At 42.6% G+C, this 16,103-nt stretch overlaps 1 protein-coding gene and 1 non-coding gene across 9 annotated transcripts in view; one reads left to right on the top strand and one right to left on the bottom strand.

The window, feature by feature from the left end:
* OXR1 (oxidation resistance 1) overlaps positions 1–16,103 on the top strand; it is a 295,905-nt gene that overhangs the window by 49,576 nt on the left and 230,226 nt on the right. The gene's annotated exons all lie outside the window — the stretch shown is intronic.
* TRNAL-CAG (transfer RNA leucine (anticodon CAG)) lies at positions 8,523–8,605 on the bottom strand. The gene has a single exon. It is a non-coding gene; the product is annotated as a tRNA-Leu (tRNA).

The raw sequence follows: 16,103 nt of genomic DNA on the forward strand, positions 1-16,103 counted from the left end.
TGCCATCAAAAGGTTATTTACCTTTTGGCAAATAACTGCATTTTGCCTGACTTTTTCTAATCTGAGGGATGAGAAATAGTTTGGCATTTATTATCAGAAACTAGTTGTAAACAGAATTTTCTTGTTTCTCTGGCTGTTATGGGGCAATGCTAGATGCCTCCGCTACTCATGACAAAGACAGACAAAAGAAAGGAATCCTTATGGACAACATAGTGAAAGTCCAGAACCCAGAAAAATGAAGTATCATAGAGTATTCCAATAAAAGTAATGAATGCTGTGGTCTTAAGACCTTTGCTGTGGTCTTAAAACCTTTGTAAGCTCACCATTTCACGTTAAGTTAGAGCAGGGGTCCTGTGAGAGTGTAGGGAGATATGAGAAATGTTGCCCTTATTATAATCCCCACCCATACACCAGGCTTGCGCGCACTCCTCAGGCAGTGCGTAGGCAGCCTCTGGAATTTGTTGCAGCAGCATTTGAATGCTATAAAGTTCAGGAAATGTAAGAAAAAACGTTTTTTAAAGCGAAGGTGGTTAAACACTGGAACAGGTTGCCATGAGGTTCTATGGTCTCCATACTGGGAGATAATCAAAACTGGGCTGGTTACGGCCATGAGCAATCTGTTGCAGCTGAGCTGGCTGTGAGCAGGAGGATGGACTGGAGGATCTCCAGAGGTCCCCACCAGCCTCAGTGACTGTGCAGTCTGTTGCAGGCTTTGAAACGCAAAGAAATACCTCTACATTCTGAAGCCTCTGAACCCCAAATTCCCAGGAGCAGGGAAGCCTTTTCCTACTGTTTTTCCTGCTGTTTGCCACTGTCTGTATGGGTTTCTCCCTTAGGGCTGGTCTTTACCACTGTCCCAGAGGATGCTGAGCTAGGCTGACCATTGGTCTGATCAAGCATGGATGTTCTTGTGTGTGTGTGTGTGTGTGTTAAGAGGATATTGGGCTAGACTGCAGATAAGGAGTAAGTCTGATTATAGAGGAGAGTTAATTTAGGAGAGGAGGGTAAAGCGGATGCAGCTACGCCTGCGGTCCAGGCAGGCCAGCCCCAGGAGAGTCCTGACGTTGAACCATGTTTCTCCTATGGACATTGTAACTCAGGGAGGAGATGCTGGAAATCTGTCCAACACCAGTGTCACCAGCCTGATCTGCCTGTGCTGCTGGTGGGGCTCCACAGCTGAAGTGCAAGGCAGACTGGTGCCCTGCGCCCACCTCTTCTCTACAAAAACTCAACACAGCTTCCTTTTAATTTTAACTGTGTTTAGTCCAGTTGTTGGGGACCCAACATTAATCAAAGAGCTAAATAAATTGGTGTTTGTGACATTTGACCACTGGGCAGCTGGGAGGCTTTGATTTGTGTTATAACGCTTATTTAATTTCACCTGTTTAATAGATAGGACTGTTGCGTTAACAGTTGACATCTTGTTAAAGTGAGTGAAAGGTTTGCCACAAACTCTTAAAGGCCACAATAGGAGAAGCCAAAAGGGAAGGAATTGAAATGTGATACTTCTGAAGTTAGAAATGGAGATGGTGCAAATTAAATTAAGTTAGAAAAAAAAAACCAAACCTCCAGACCCCAAAGACTGCTTCTTCTTCAGCTGTGTCCTTCTTGTCTTTCTTTATAAATGTCAGTTTCTTTATAAATAAACAATTTGCTCTTTTAAAGTAATAGTTGATGACTCAATAGTTCATCTTTATTATTGTGTATTTTAATATGCAGACTTCAGCAAGTCTAAATCTGTGCACTTTGGGGGAAAAAATAAGGCTTTAATCATATTCAGACCTAGCCTCCCTTTCATCTGGTAGTTTACTTGCTTTGACAGGTGAATATAACTTTATGCGATCTGTGTTTTGTTTTTAAACCCACTCACCTACTTATATAACTTCCCTTACGTAGAGATTGTAATTTTTATTTTACCTTAACTGACACCAGTCAGGTGAAGAGGCAGGTTTATAGACATTTGCAGTTTATTTATTATATTCCAGTTGGTGTTTATAATATTCTCTCCTGAAAATTAAGTGCTTCTCATATTAAAAGGGAAGTAAGCAAAATTGCACATGTCAATGCAGAGGTATTTTTTTATTATTGTTATTCAGTAAACCCCACACCGAGTACTGAGTAAAGGATCTTCATGCTGCTGTTGCCTGGATATCTTCTGCTTTGCCCAGTGCTGATCGCCACAAGGCTGCAATATAGCTCTGCTCCTCATTTTAGTTAATGAGAAAGAAAGGTGAGAGCACATGGAGTTTTGTTTTCTTAGAGGTTGTATGATGTAAAGCTTGTGGGCCCTCCTCTTTGAGGAGGCATTAAAGTACCTGGGTGCTGCGGTGGGGTGTCTCTGTAAACTGTGCAGCAGCGACAGGGACCATCCACTAATGTGTTGGGGAGAGCGGGAGCTGTCAGAGCCTAGCACTAGCACTGGAGGAACAGGAAAATCAATTAATTCCACTTAAACACGAGTGTGAAATTACCACTCTGAGGTAAGGGCGAATATTTCTAGCAGCAAACAGCCGGTGGATTGTCCCACAGTAAAAAGGCAGTGTTACCTTTCAAAGGGGAATGTGACTTTTGCACGTGGAGCAAGACTTTGGCTTCAGGACAGGCATACCTACAAATAAGTACTGGTTTTTTTAATGATTAGCACGTGTTATGAAAAGCAGTAGTGGCAGAAGGAATAACAAGCTGCCCCATATTGTGATGATGCCTGTCCATAGGAGATCCACGTGCAAGCTTGGCCTGCAGCAGGCAGCTTTCTGCCTGTGCTATCACAAGCGTCTCTGCGCTCTCAGAAACAGCTCTGTGTTATTTTCACTTTCCAGGCACCCCTGTTTCCTCATGCCAAAGCTGCCCTTTGGGCTTGCCACTCTGCAGCGTGGCTTGTGCCAGTAGAGATCCAGGACTGAGAGAAGAGCTTCTGCATGCATCGTCTTTAATATAAGGATAGACTTTGTGTTGTCTGAATTGATTCCAGTTCGTAAAGCTGACGTTTAATTGACATCCGAGTTAAACATCAATGTCCTCAGCAAAGTTAGTCCAGCTTTCATGTTTTAATAACTGTGAACAGCATGGAGCCCCAGGTAGATTCCTTTCAAGGTAGATTCATTAGGGCAAAAAAGATCATTAGCTGCTGGTAATGGATTGTTTCTCAGTAAGGTAAACGCAAATTTAGACGTACTTTGAACTGCCAGTGTAGGCTTGTTTCAATGACAAAGGGAGCAGGTGAGCCATGGTATCCTGATTATTCCTTTTACTTCTGTTTTAAAAAAAAAAATCTTTGAAGACCACGAAGTGTTGGAAATATACTGTCCTATCCACTAATGAGCAGAAGAAGTAATGAGATATCTCAAAACTCCCTCAGTGTCCACCTACTTAGTATATACTTGCCTGAACTTCATCTAATTCTTTTCAAAGCGACGTGTGAATTTGGTGTCAGGAGAGAAATACTGGAAGCAGTTTCCATCCATTTCAGTTGTTCAGTCGCTCATGCTGAGTGATAAGCACTGATCAGATCTGGGTATCTATTATGCTTTGTGATGAGCATATAATGAGATGGTCTCTGCCTTGCTGTATTCTCCTCTGGTCCATGGGCAACATTCATAAGGACAGGATGACAGAAGTTTGCTGATAGCCATTCGTTTACTGGAGAAATTTTTATATGAAGGAAAAAATACTATTTGGCAATATTCTCTCATGTATGACGGTGCAGTGGTGGTAATGGTAGAACCCCGGCTTGCCCATAAAATTATTTATTTTCCTGAAACCCCTTCAGGGGGATTTCGCCTGGGTCTGGGGTCTGCCTGTGTTCTTTCCCCTTCTGGGCAATAAGGGCTCTGCTCACAGGTACAGCTCTGCTGCAGCTGCCGCACAGGAATAAGGGAATCCTTATTCCTTATTAGTCGAGAGATTGTATTTAATAGAGCCTTGCTGAAAGAAAACTGCTCCTTCGATAAAGCACAACATCTCTCTATGGCTTTACCTCTTGTTTGCATTGGCATCCTGAAATACGTTTCTTTGAAAAAGTGTACAGCCCCTTTCTTTAAAAAACAACAACAAAACAACAAAGATTTGTCATTCTCTGTATCTTATTTACCAGAAGCACTCCCTCGTGCACCACTCCAGAGAGATAAAAGATTTCTGAGCTGCTGTGGTTCTGTACTTCTCGCCTTGTGACATTTTCTCACAGGAAATATTTGCAGCGTATGCGAATGTAGGGAGTTTGGTCTCAGTCCTTGTGAATAGTAATGGCTAAGATGTATGCAGTTTTAATCTCAGAAAAAGTTGATCACGTACCTTTAATAATGAAAGTTATTTAAGTCTGGACAACTTGTCTAGCTAATATGATTATTTTGGTTTTAAATTGAGTAGAGACCTGAACATATTCCCGTGAAGAGTTTGAATCTAGCCTCACTAAACAGCTTCTATATAAAAGAACGCAGATACCGGCATGTGGTTATGAAATAGCTAGCATACATACTGATAATAATATTTTTTAAAAAATAATTGTTCTTCTTTCCCTCAAATGCCTCTCTATATTCTGTCCAGTCCATCTTGTGAAAGTTTCTGAAATCCAGTTTATAGGAAGAGACTGTCTCCTCAGAAATCGTTACTATCATTACTATCAGTTATCGTATGTTTTGCCACAGTTTGGTGCATATTCTTAATAGTCATTGTAACCTACATAACATACTGAAAAAGGATTTGACAGATCTTTTTGTTCTGTGCTGGCCTTTAATTCAGGACAAATGAACTGCTAGAGAACAAGGAATTGAACTTTCTACAGGGATTTCTTGATGAAATCTTGTGGTCTTTGTTGTTTATGGTGGCCTTGGATTTAACCCTCCCTCTCCCTCTTTTGTTTTGTTCATTAATATAGTCTGTGAATATGGAAGAGTTGACTTTGTAGAATATTGTGTTTTATTGTGTCATTATTTTGAAAATCCAAATGAAGTCTCATCTGCATACCTAATTCGCCCATTACAATGTGTTACTGGAAGGGAAATGCTGTTAACTACAAGCTATACAAAGCCATGGCCCTGTGCATCCTGGTCGCTGCTGTTTCATGGGTGCAGCGACTCCTGTGCAGCCTTGTCCAAAATGGAGATTTGAATCAGGGGATGAAAACAATATTTGTTTCCTCTAGTATTTTAGAATTTCCAAATCATCTCAAAACTTCCTGGAAACTGAAGATTGATGATTGGGACAGTAGGTCACGTAGCTCCTAAAAAAGTTAAATTTAAACTATCAGACTGCTTAAATTAGCTAGGATTTAGCAGATTTAACACATTGATCAGTTGTTGATGGAACAGAAGTACAGACACTACATACAGACAAATAGATTTTCCAGCACTGCTTTTCCAGTTTTAAGCAGACTAGAAATATTTAAATTACTGTACCCTTTTTCCTGTCCCCTGTAACTATTAAAAGTCTTGACTTCTAATAGATCAATACCAATTTTCTAATGATTTTTTTCTTACCACATTTTAAAATGTCATCTTACTGTTATTAATCAAGCTACTGATAGATTTTAAGTTAGTTTTTACCTTTTTTCTTGTAGCCAGGTATTACAGTTCCTAGCGTCTGGTTACACCCACTGAAGTAACTTGTGAACTCCCACTGGAGTTAGGGTTTTCCTTGTCCTGAATGGTGGCCCGAGCCCTGTGCAGTTCCTTGCCCCATGCAAGCCTCTTAATAGGGATTAAAGTAGGGTCAGGAAGGGACTGCAGAAAAATGCTGCAGTTCTGAATAGGTGTTTGAACATATAATCTATTTAGTGAATGCCTTCTCACTAGTAGTTTTCTAGGATGCTTAAATAATCTTAAATACTGCAGGTACATCTATTGTGATTTATATGATCTCAATATTCACATTATTGAATAAAGCTTGAAATTGAAATGAAGCTAAGGAGGTTCTAGACTTCAAAGTTGCTGTTTTGCTTGTGACAAAATTATTTCCTGGTTTGTATATATATATATCTCTATACATCTCTATCTCAGTTATATTTTTTCGTCAAACATTAGGAGGAATCTACACCATCAGTTTAGATCAAATAACTTCTAATAATACTTGGATTGATGCCTGTATAAGGTAGATAATATACTACTATTGTAAATTGTGTTGCTGGGACGTGAACGACTGTAAACAACCAGGATGCTGATTTCAGGTTTCATCCAAAATGGATCCCACAGGAAGACCAGCCAGCCCTGCACCCTGCAACTTACAGTTGTGGGTTACTGCTTTAGGCAGCTGCCTATTGATTTTGTTGTGCGTCTGGCAGACCCAAGCACGCCGGACTTGCCGTGCATTCATAGCAGGCAAACGTGCTGCTTTCAGAATTCTAATATTGGTAGAATTGCTGTCTGGAACATGGAATTAAATACTGATTTAGCACTAACAGTTTAGGAGATGGTGATCTTAACATCGCTTTCTGCGAGGATGTTCCGTGAAACATCCCTGTATATGTTGACGGACTGTAGTGCTGCTTGCCTAGTAAGAATGGACGGGTTAACACCACCCCATGGGTTAAGGTTCTGGAGAAAAACAGATACACATCTTCTGTTCACAAGGTATGATAGGTGGGCATTTTGGGTAGGAAAATAACTCTACTGAAGGAATGTTTGGTAGCATTTGCAGATGGAAAGCATTAGTACCTTTGTCAAAGTCTGTATCAATATCAGATAATTAAAACACTCCCTCACCCTGTTTCTTACCTTGGAATAATTCATCTTTTTTAGTTACAAATTTATAGTGATCCAGTGCTATGTGTGTTCAGAGGTGACTACTGCATGTCAGATGAGCATCTGCAGTACTGGATATTTAACATTTACAGCCTATGGCACTAAAAGTCCCAGTCTTCCACTTCATTCATGGGAAGAGTGTTCTTGTGACTGATGTTTGTGACCTTGTTTTTCAGAAAAACTTTGTATTCCAGAATGTTACTTAATGTGTACTTAACTTTAAATATGTAGCATGAAAATTTAATTCATTTACTGGTTCGTATGTACTTTTGAGAGGTTTTTAAGAACAAGAATATAATGCAATATCCAAAGTATTTGGGAGAGCAAGTTAAAAGATTTTAAAAAAAGCTAGTATTGAGATGGAAGCTGTAGTTGTAGTTTTAGGAAATGTCTGGAGCCAAATAACAGCTCACCTTTGGCAAAAGGAGGAGGGAGCGAGGTTCAGGCTTCTCCCTCTCATGCTCTGCTCTGCTCACTCCCCTCCTCTTGCCACTTACGCAAGTGCCACAGCTTTCCGTGCGATTGCCTGGCAGGTGGGTCCCACTCCCTAAAGCAGCAGAAGACCAGGTCGGGGGAGTAACGTTTCTTGCTGTGTCAGTGAGGTGTATAGCTTGACATCCAGCATCAGGGCTAGTGCAGGGAAGACGCAGGGCTAGCGCAGGCGTGGTGGTGGGGAGGAGGCAGAAACCCCACCAGATTTTGGGGGTTGGATTCTGAACTGCACCCTTCCTTAGGCTGAGACAGTTACATCTCCCGCTTAAATTTAAGACATGATTTTTTAATAGAATACAATAGAATATTTCAGTTGTAAGGGTCCTACAACAATCATCTAGTCCAACTACTGGACCAATTCAGGGCTGACCAAGTTAAAGCATGTTATTAAGGACATTGTCCAAATACCTCCTAAACACTGACAGGCTTGGGGCATTGACCACTTCTCTAGGAAGCCTGCGCCAGAGTTTGACCACCCTCTAGGTAAAGAAATGCTTCCTCATGCCCAGTCTAAACCTCCCCTGGTGCAGCTTTAAAGCATTCCCACACCACACATCCCATCACTGGATCCCAGATCAGCACCTCCTTCTCCACTGCCTCTCCTCAGGTAGAGAGCAATGAGGTCAGGCCTCAGCCTCCTTTTCTCCAAACTAGACAAGCCCAAAGTCCCTAGCCGCTCCTCATGGGACATTTCTGCCAGCCCCTTTCACCAGCTTTGTTGCCCTCCGCTGGACGCGTCGAGTACCTCAACACCCTTCTTCAATTGTGGGGCCCAGAAGTGCACACAGTGCCCAGGGTGAGCCCACACCAACACTGAATACAGTGGGATAACCACCTCTCCTGACCGGCTGGTTACAGGTGTGTGATGCACCCCAGGATGGGGTTCACCCTCTCGGCTGCCAGGGCTCGCTGCTGACTCCTGCTGAGCTGCTGTTGACCAGCAGCCCCAGATCCCTTTCTGTGGGGCTGCTCTGCAGCCGCTCCTCTCCCAGTGTATAGTTGTGCGTGGCGTTAGTCTGTGCCAGGTGAAGAATGCAGCGTTTGTTGTTGTTCAGTTTCATGCCCTTAATCATAGCCCAGTGGTCCTAGATGCGTCTGGAGGGCCTCTTGTCCCTCAAGAGAGCCAAGAGCAGCGGTTAGTTTGGTATCCTGATCAAACTTGCTACTGGTGTATTGAAGTGCTGCAGTGCAGATCGCTGCTAAATCTATTGACCGTAAGCGTCCCCCGAATGGATCGCCAAGGAAGAAACAGCGGTGTGGAGCAGCTGTGAGGCAGCTGTAGCCCCAAAAGAAAGGTGTCAGAAGTGGGATTCGAACCCACGCCTCCAGGGGAGACTGCGACCTGAACGCAGCGCCTTAGACCGCTCGGCCATCCTGACCCGGGGACTACTGTATAATTTGTGTATTTGTAGCTATTTTTAGCGTTGTTATCTTGTACTATTTTTCTCAGACAGAGGATGTTAAAAAATATTCCAGACTAACTGTGTATTGTGTTGATTCTAATGTGACTGTAGTAACTGATGTTAATTGGCAGACGTTTCCTTCTGTGAGTACTGAGCGTTAGTATGTTGAGAAAGAAGCAGGGGCTATTGCACATAACTTTGGTCTGCCATGTAGCAGAAGTCTGAAGTTGTACATAAATGGATAAAAATGCGGTATGTTGCACAAGGGCATTGATTAAGGCTGATTTGTTGCCTGTAGTGTTTATGAAAATCCCCTTGAGGCAGGTACAAGTTATTCATGGTGAGAGTTCTCTGTGACATTTGAAATGGGACTGTGACACTGAAAGAAATTGTATGTCCCCGTGCTGCATTTTTATACAAGGAATTAATGTACTTGAAGGCTGCATGCAGGAAGCTGTAAACATACACGTTTGGTCAGGATTTGGTAGTAAAAGTCAATATGGAAGGCATGAGGTATACTTGTTTGGGAGCATAGCTTTAAAATCCAATGTTTGGAATGTAGATTTAGTAGAAAAATCAAATTTTGGAATGGGACAACCAGAAACTGGCTATCAGAAATGGCAAGTATACCTCTGGCCCCAAAATGTTTCCCCCAAAATGCCCCAAAGTCATTCCCCAGAACCTTATGGAACAATATTTTCCAATGGCAAAGAAGGGTACAGTCTCTACTAGATTGGTCAGAAATTGATATTGATTTTATTTGGTACTGGTATTGAAGCAGAACAGTTGGTACTGTTTGGAGAAACCAGTTCTTCTTCTGGCTCCAGTTTGTCAATGTCTTTCTTGCACTGGGAAGCCCAAAGTCCTGGACCCAGTACTCTGATGCAGTCTCACTGGCACTGAGTAGAGGGAAACAGTGACTTGTCTTGACCTGCTGGCCGTGTCCTTCCTTGGAGATGCACAAGAATTGACTGGACAAGGCCCTGTCGTGTTCTGACTTCAGAGTTAGATCCGTCTTCAAAGTTGGCCCTGCTTGGAGCAAGGCGTTAGAGCAGGTAAATGGCAAAGATCCCCTCAAACCTAAATTGTTCTGTGATTGTACAATTACGTGACATAATTTTCACGGAATCACGGAATCACAGAATCTTCAGAGTTGGAAGGGACCTCTAGAGATCATCTAGTCCAACTCCCCTGCTAGAGCAGGATTACCTAAAGCACATCCCTCAGGGCTGCATCCAGGCGGGTCTTGAAAATCTCCAGAGAAGGGGACTCCACAACCTCCCTGGGCAGCCTGTTCCAGTGCTCTGTCACCCTCACCGTAAAGAAGTTTTTCCGTGTATTTGAACGGAACTTCCTATGTTCCAGCTTGTGCCCATTGCCCCTTGTCCTGTCACTGGGAACCATTGAAAAGAGCCTGGCTCCGTCCTCCTTAAACCCACCCTTTAGATACTTGTAAACATTAATCAGGTCCCACCTCAACCTTCTCTTCTCCAGGCTAAAGAGTCCCAGCTCTCTCAGCCTTTCCTCATAAGGGAGGTGCTCCAGTCCCATAATCATCTTGGTTGCCCTTCGCTGGACTCGCTCCAGTAGTTCCCTGTCTCTCTTGAACTGGGGAGCCCAAAACTGGACACAATACTCCAGTTGTGGCCTCACCAGTGCAGAGTAGAGGGGGAGAATGACCTCCTTCAACCTACTGGCCACACTCTTCCCTATGCAGCCCAGGATGCCATTGGCCTTCTTGGCGACAAGGGCACACTGCTGGCTCATGGATAATTTGCTGTCTACCAGGACCCCCAGGTCCTTCTCCTCAGAGCTGCTTCCCAGCATGTCCGCCCCTAACCTATACTGGTGTTTGGCATTCTTCCTTCCCAGGTGCAGGACCCTACACTTGCTTTTGTTGAACCTCATTTGGTTCTTCTCTGCCCAGCTCTCCAGCCTGTTCAGGTCACGCTGGATGGCAGCACGGCCCTCTGGAGTGTCGGCCACCCCTCCCAGCTTGGTATCCTCAGCAAACTTGCTGAGCATACACTCTGTCCCCTCATCTAGGTCATTAATGAATATATTGAACAAAATTGGACCAAGTATTGACCCCTGAGGGACACCACTGGTTACAGGCCTCCAACTGGACTCTGTGCCGCTGATCACAACCCTCTGAGTTCTATCACTCAGCCAGCTCTCGATCCACCTCACTGTCACCTCATCTAGCCCATTTTGAACAATTTTAGGTAACAACATTCTAATGAATTGAGAGTATTAATATTATATCTTGGATATACAGTAAATACGTCCTAAACCTTTGCATTTTTAGCCTTGTACTCATTCTACAGCAACAAGAAGCCTTGTCTGAGTCCTGTGTGTAAAGACTAGCCTATGTAACCAATATTTTTATAACATACTGGAAATTGTATACTTTTTGTTATGATCAGAGACAGAAGGTATGCTGTAATGCATTTCAGCATTCCAGTCTTGGAGAAAGAGCAGGCCTGGCTGATGTACTGGGAGGGGTTCTTTGATGGGCAGAGGTGCAATTTTTCCCATGTTTAGTGTTAGTAATATATTTAAATGCTGTGGAAACAGGGACTTGGTACCAAAGGTCACAAAACTTGTTTATATGGGTCAGTAATTTTGCCCAAATTGGAGTCCTAGCCAATGTGGTGGTGGTGGTTTTGGTTTTTTTGTTGCTTTGGGTTGGTTTTTTTGTTGTTTTGGGTTGGTTTTTTTTTTTGAACCATAACTGGTGCAGTTGACAGAAACAGAATTATTGCCATTTTGGTAAGTCTTTTTACCCCCTGTAGGAAGATGAGCAGAGTCCAATAAGCAGAAATGCAGATGGCAGAGGTATGGCCATCAAAGGCTACTCGTAGAGTAGCAACTCCAGATGAGCTGGGGTTGCAGCCTACACTCTTTCTCCTATCAGGACATAGCTGTTTGGGCCTTCAGCCAGCAGCTCCAAAACCTTATGTTCACTACTTCAAGACACAGTGATGATGTAAAGCTGATGAAATACATCTTGAATGGTTGGGAAAATTAACTAAATAGGTCTTAATTTAGATCAAGTCTAAGTCATGAAGGTAACATTACCTATTGGCTTCAGGCCTCATGGATCACACGAGGAAGGCTCTTCTTGCAGAACTAAGCATGTACCAAAATACAGTGACCTCAGTGAAGAATCAGCCCAAGCCTACTCCTGGACAGCATCAGTGTCTCCTTTACCAGTGGGAATTTTTTTGCCCAGCACTTCAGTAGTTAGCTCTCAGGCTGTTGGCCAAAAATCTGCTCATATGGCTAACTTGCTGGTCAAAATGTAGTGGTACTTTGTATGCAAAGGGCGATTGCTGACCCATGACTCAGTTTCATATAGCGGTTGCCTTACTGACTGAATTGAGCTCTAGTAAGTGAACCGGAAACCTCAACAAAAATTGCATATTTATAAAGATGTATGTATTCCCTGACCGCTTGGACACAGACTTAACTAACCGCCTGTCCATCACACAGCCAGACTCATTGGACTTGAGGTTGGAGGTTGTTCTGTTGCAGGATGTTGATGGGCTCCAGCAAATGTGTTCCTCAGCCACTGAAGAGAAAGTCCCTGGGATGTGGGGTGCATTGGCATTACCCATCGGAAGGGTTAGCTCTGCTGGTTCCTGAGGACGTGTTCTGATGATGGCACGTGAAGGGGAAACTCTGTCTTGTTGGGTATTCTTGCTAATATTCCCTCGTACGTCTGGATGCTGGTGCCCAACCTAAAATTTCAATAATAGACTCGTATTCTTAGCAAATTGGAGACAACCTGATTCCATTTTGCGTTATTTGTGTGTGTAACAAAAAGCATGCAAAGTCTTGAGTTTAGCGTTCAGAATACTTGATGACAGCCAACATTGTTCTAGAAGGTTCAATGAGCTAATGGAAAATACTGAAAAATAATTTTAATGTGGCTGTGCATAATAAAATCCTTAGTAATGACTTGTCCTCTGAAGGCACATTTGAAGAATCAAGTTAAGAATAATGCTAAACCCATATAAGCTAATGTGAAAATGTCGGCAATGATCACGCTGATCAATGGAGCTTCAAGTGCTGTTCACGTTATAGCAAACAAATGGATTTAATCAGAGTAACAGGAAACATTTTTGGGGAAAAATGTCTTTCCTCAAATAGAACTCAATAAAATACCAGGATTTTTCTTTTATTTGTATTTTTTTCCTTTGCAAGTTTACAGCTATTATACCTACCTGTAGTGTCAGTTGATGAGGTTTGTGATTTTGTGGATGTTATATGATGCTTCATAAAACTCTTTACAATTAGAAAGGGAAACAATGTTTGTAAATTCTGGATCTATTTTGAGCAAAATTCAGAAATAGCAGGTAGCAACAAGGGGGTTTCCAAGTGCAGAAGAGTGGCCAGACTCCACACTTGGATGCGGGTATGCAGTTTTTTCTGATTGTGCTCCAGCTTCTGGTTGTCACTCCCTAAACACTTTCTGGAGAAAGAGATTTAACCCAAGACTGTTTACAGCTGAAATGATGTGCAGAATGGTCAGATGAGCTGGTGGGTCTTGGGGTTGTAACCTTCTCACCCAGCACAGCTGGGAAGAGAAAGTAATATGTACTCATTACCTAAGCCTACCTCCATACAGCCCTGTCAGAAACCAATGAAGCTGTAGGGGTCTGAATTTAGTGGTGCTGTGCAGTTTTAATACTGAACTTGAAATTGTTTTTGTAGATGTCGTGGTAAAGCTTACTGTGCTGTAGTGATTTACACTGACATCAGTCTACAGTAGCAGTCAGATCTATTTAAATGCTCTGGGTCCAGCACTCCAGCACTGGAGATAAAAGGCATCACAACATCTCCTTGATATCAAAGGCCTCTCTCCCACCTTTTCTATGCCTCCTCTGTCACTTGATAGCCCCTCCTTGGCCGTTCTGGGTTTCTGCCTTGCTTTAATCAAAGCCATTCACAAAGTGAGTGCATCTTTTGTGCATTTGTGCTGTTCTTTCTCTGCATAGGAGGGTTGTTTTCCTCCTTATGTTTCAGAACGGTCCCTGTGGACCCTGAAAGAAATACTAATTCAAAAAGAATGGCTGAATCCTGTGGGACTAACGTGTCTCCTTCCAAAGCGAAAAAGGAGTATGTTATATGGATGATAACGAGGTTAAACGTGGTTAAACGGAGACTTGCTTTAAAAATATGATGCCTTTTCAATATTTTTATAACTTCACATTTTGCCCTTAGTTCTGTAAATGCAAATGTGTTCAACTTTACAGGTATCACTAGTCCTGTTGTCAGACCTTTTTGGTTGCACAAACAGTAATAGAAAGCAATGCGTAGACTCAAAATGTTGTCAGGAACCTGGCAAGGTCTCGTCCTGCTCCATGTAATCTTTAGGGACCAGACTCACTCCTTTATATTAAAAATCTATCCACATCAGTAAGAGAAGCAGATTGCAAGCTACAAACAAGACTGCAGTGCATCATATCCATGTCACCTCAGCTGCCAGCCGTCTTTGCACATGAACTTCGAGTCTGGTCATGGTCACAGGTGGGAATGGTCTTGAATAGTAATGCTAATGGGTATATTCCAGCTGTTCTAGTGGGAATTAGAGATTTGAGAGGGGGCAGCTGGAAAGAAAAACACCTTTGTCTTACTCTATTCACATGGGTCTTCTCTAAGAAATAACTCATCCTCAAAACACCTTATAAGTAAGAATGCTTATAAACCTCCTTTGAATTAAGTACATTCCTGTAAATTCCCCAAATTAGTAAACTACACTGGAAGATATAAAGCAGATTAAACGTGTGGAACCCTGTGGCGTTTATAGGAAATGGGGAATACTAGAGAAGGCTGGCATAGGATGGCTGCACTGCGTGTGATGACAAGAGAAAATGCCTCAGGAGCGTATGTTATCAGCAGGATCCAGAAGAGGTACAACATCCGTGTGCGTGGCAGGGGAGGGAGAATTCCTTCTGGCCCCTGAAACTGATGCTGAGTATCAAATTTTTTTTCTCCCAAATCACTATTTTGTTGTGAACTTGAGCACCGACTGGAGAGCTCTTTGCTCTGTGATTGCTGCCTGTTGAGCTGCAATGACTTTTTTTTCTTCATACTTTTAATTCCAAAGTGTAAATTGGGGAGAGCTTCAAAACAAAAAGATAGAACTGCCTTCATTTTAATGGTCATGCCTGCTGTTCACAAGAGTCATGAGTTTTTGTTCCTGTTTAGGGTAAGGCAGTAAGAGCTGTGAGGACAGTGAGTGGATTTCATTAGAAATCACTTTCATTAGAACAATTTCCAAAGAAGGGCCGAGCTCAGACCTGTTCCCAACCTGTCCCCTTCCTGTGCAGTAACCTTGCACCTCCCACGGATAGAAGTAGTTACATTTATGACTATAAATACGGGGTGTGGATGGGGGTGTGGATGTGACATGGCTGCAGCAAACGGTAACGTGATAGCTGACACTAAGGTAGAACCTGACTTGCAAAATCCTAATTACTAATTGATGCGTAAGTGTCTAACCTGGCTTTCAGCTTCCAGCTCAAGTGTTCTAGCAATGAAACATATCCTTGTGCTTGTTTGGAAAAGAAAAAAAAAATAAAATAGAGAAACTGTAAATAATTGGAGATGTGGTAAGCATGGAAATTCGTAATGACAGAATATATTTCATTATTAACAGTGAATTTATTTTAACTTCTAGATGACAAATTCTGAAAATATTTGAAGCACAACTGCACATTTTACTCTGCTAAGTTCTGTCTGTATTTATAAAGGCAATAGCAAACAAACTATTGAACCTGAAGGAGCTAAGTGTTGCAGCCTCATGGTAATTAATTGATGTTAAAAATATCAGATGATGTTCTGTTTCACAGACTCTCAAGTGGAAGAGACAGGGATAAAAGTAGTTTATCGCTTAACCTGTGCCAGAGGCCCTGTGTCCTTCCTCTCTTGGCTCTTTCCAGGAAGGCTGAGACGTGGTACAAATGTTTTTGCTTAAACAGGGCTAACCAGGGTTTGGCTGTTAGACCTGGCGGTGGAGAGCTGGGTGTAACGGAAAGAGACTTGGTGAAGGGGGGGCTCAAGAAGGGCTTGCCTCCTGCTGGCTGGAGGAGGGAGAACTGTACGGGATTATCTAGACTGTTGCAGGTGGTTGGCTCTTCCAGATTTTTGCAGGGTAATAAACAAGCTTTGAAGAAAGGACAGTAAACTGGTGGTGGCTTGGTTTCTATTTCCATGCAATACATCCACTTCCTACTTAGCGAAATTCTAGGAAAGCGGTAAATCCCAGACGTGTTGTTACTGGATATGAGTCGTGCTTGGTACCTCCTTTTGCACATTCCAGGCTTTCTCTCCTCTCCAGATGGGAAGGATGGAGCCTGTTGCCATTTATTCTCTGATGCACAAGTGAATGTTGCTTCTAAGGTGCAGAGGACAGAGGTAACGAACTTCCAGCTGATTTTCTATAATTTTACATGGGCTTATTTGC

The sequence above is a fragment of the Chroicocephalus ridibundus genome, chromosome 2 (genome assembly GCF_963924245.1).
Source record: "Chroicocephalus ridibundus chromosome 2, bChrRid1.1, whole genome shotgun sequence".
Classification (NCBI taxonomy): domain Eukaryota; kingdom Metazoa; phylum Chordata; class Aves; order Charadriiformes; family Laridae; genus Chroicocephalus; species Chroicocephalus ridibundus.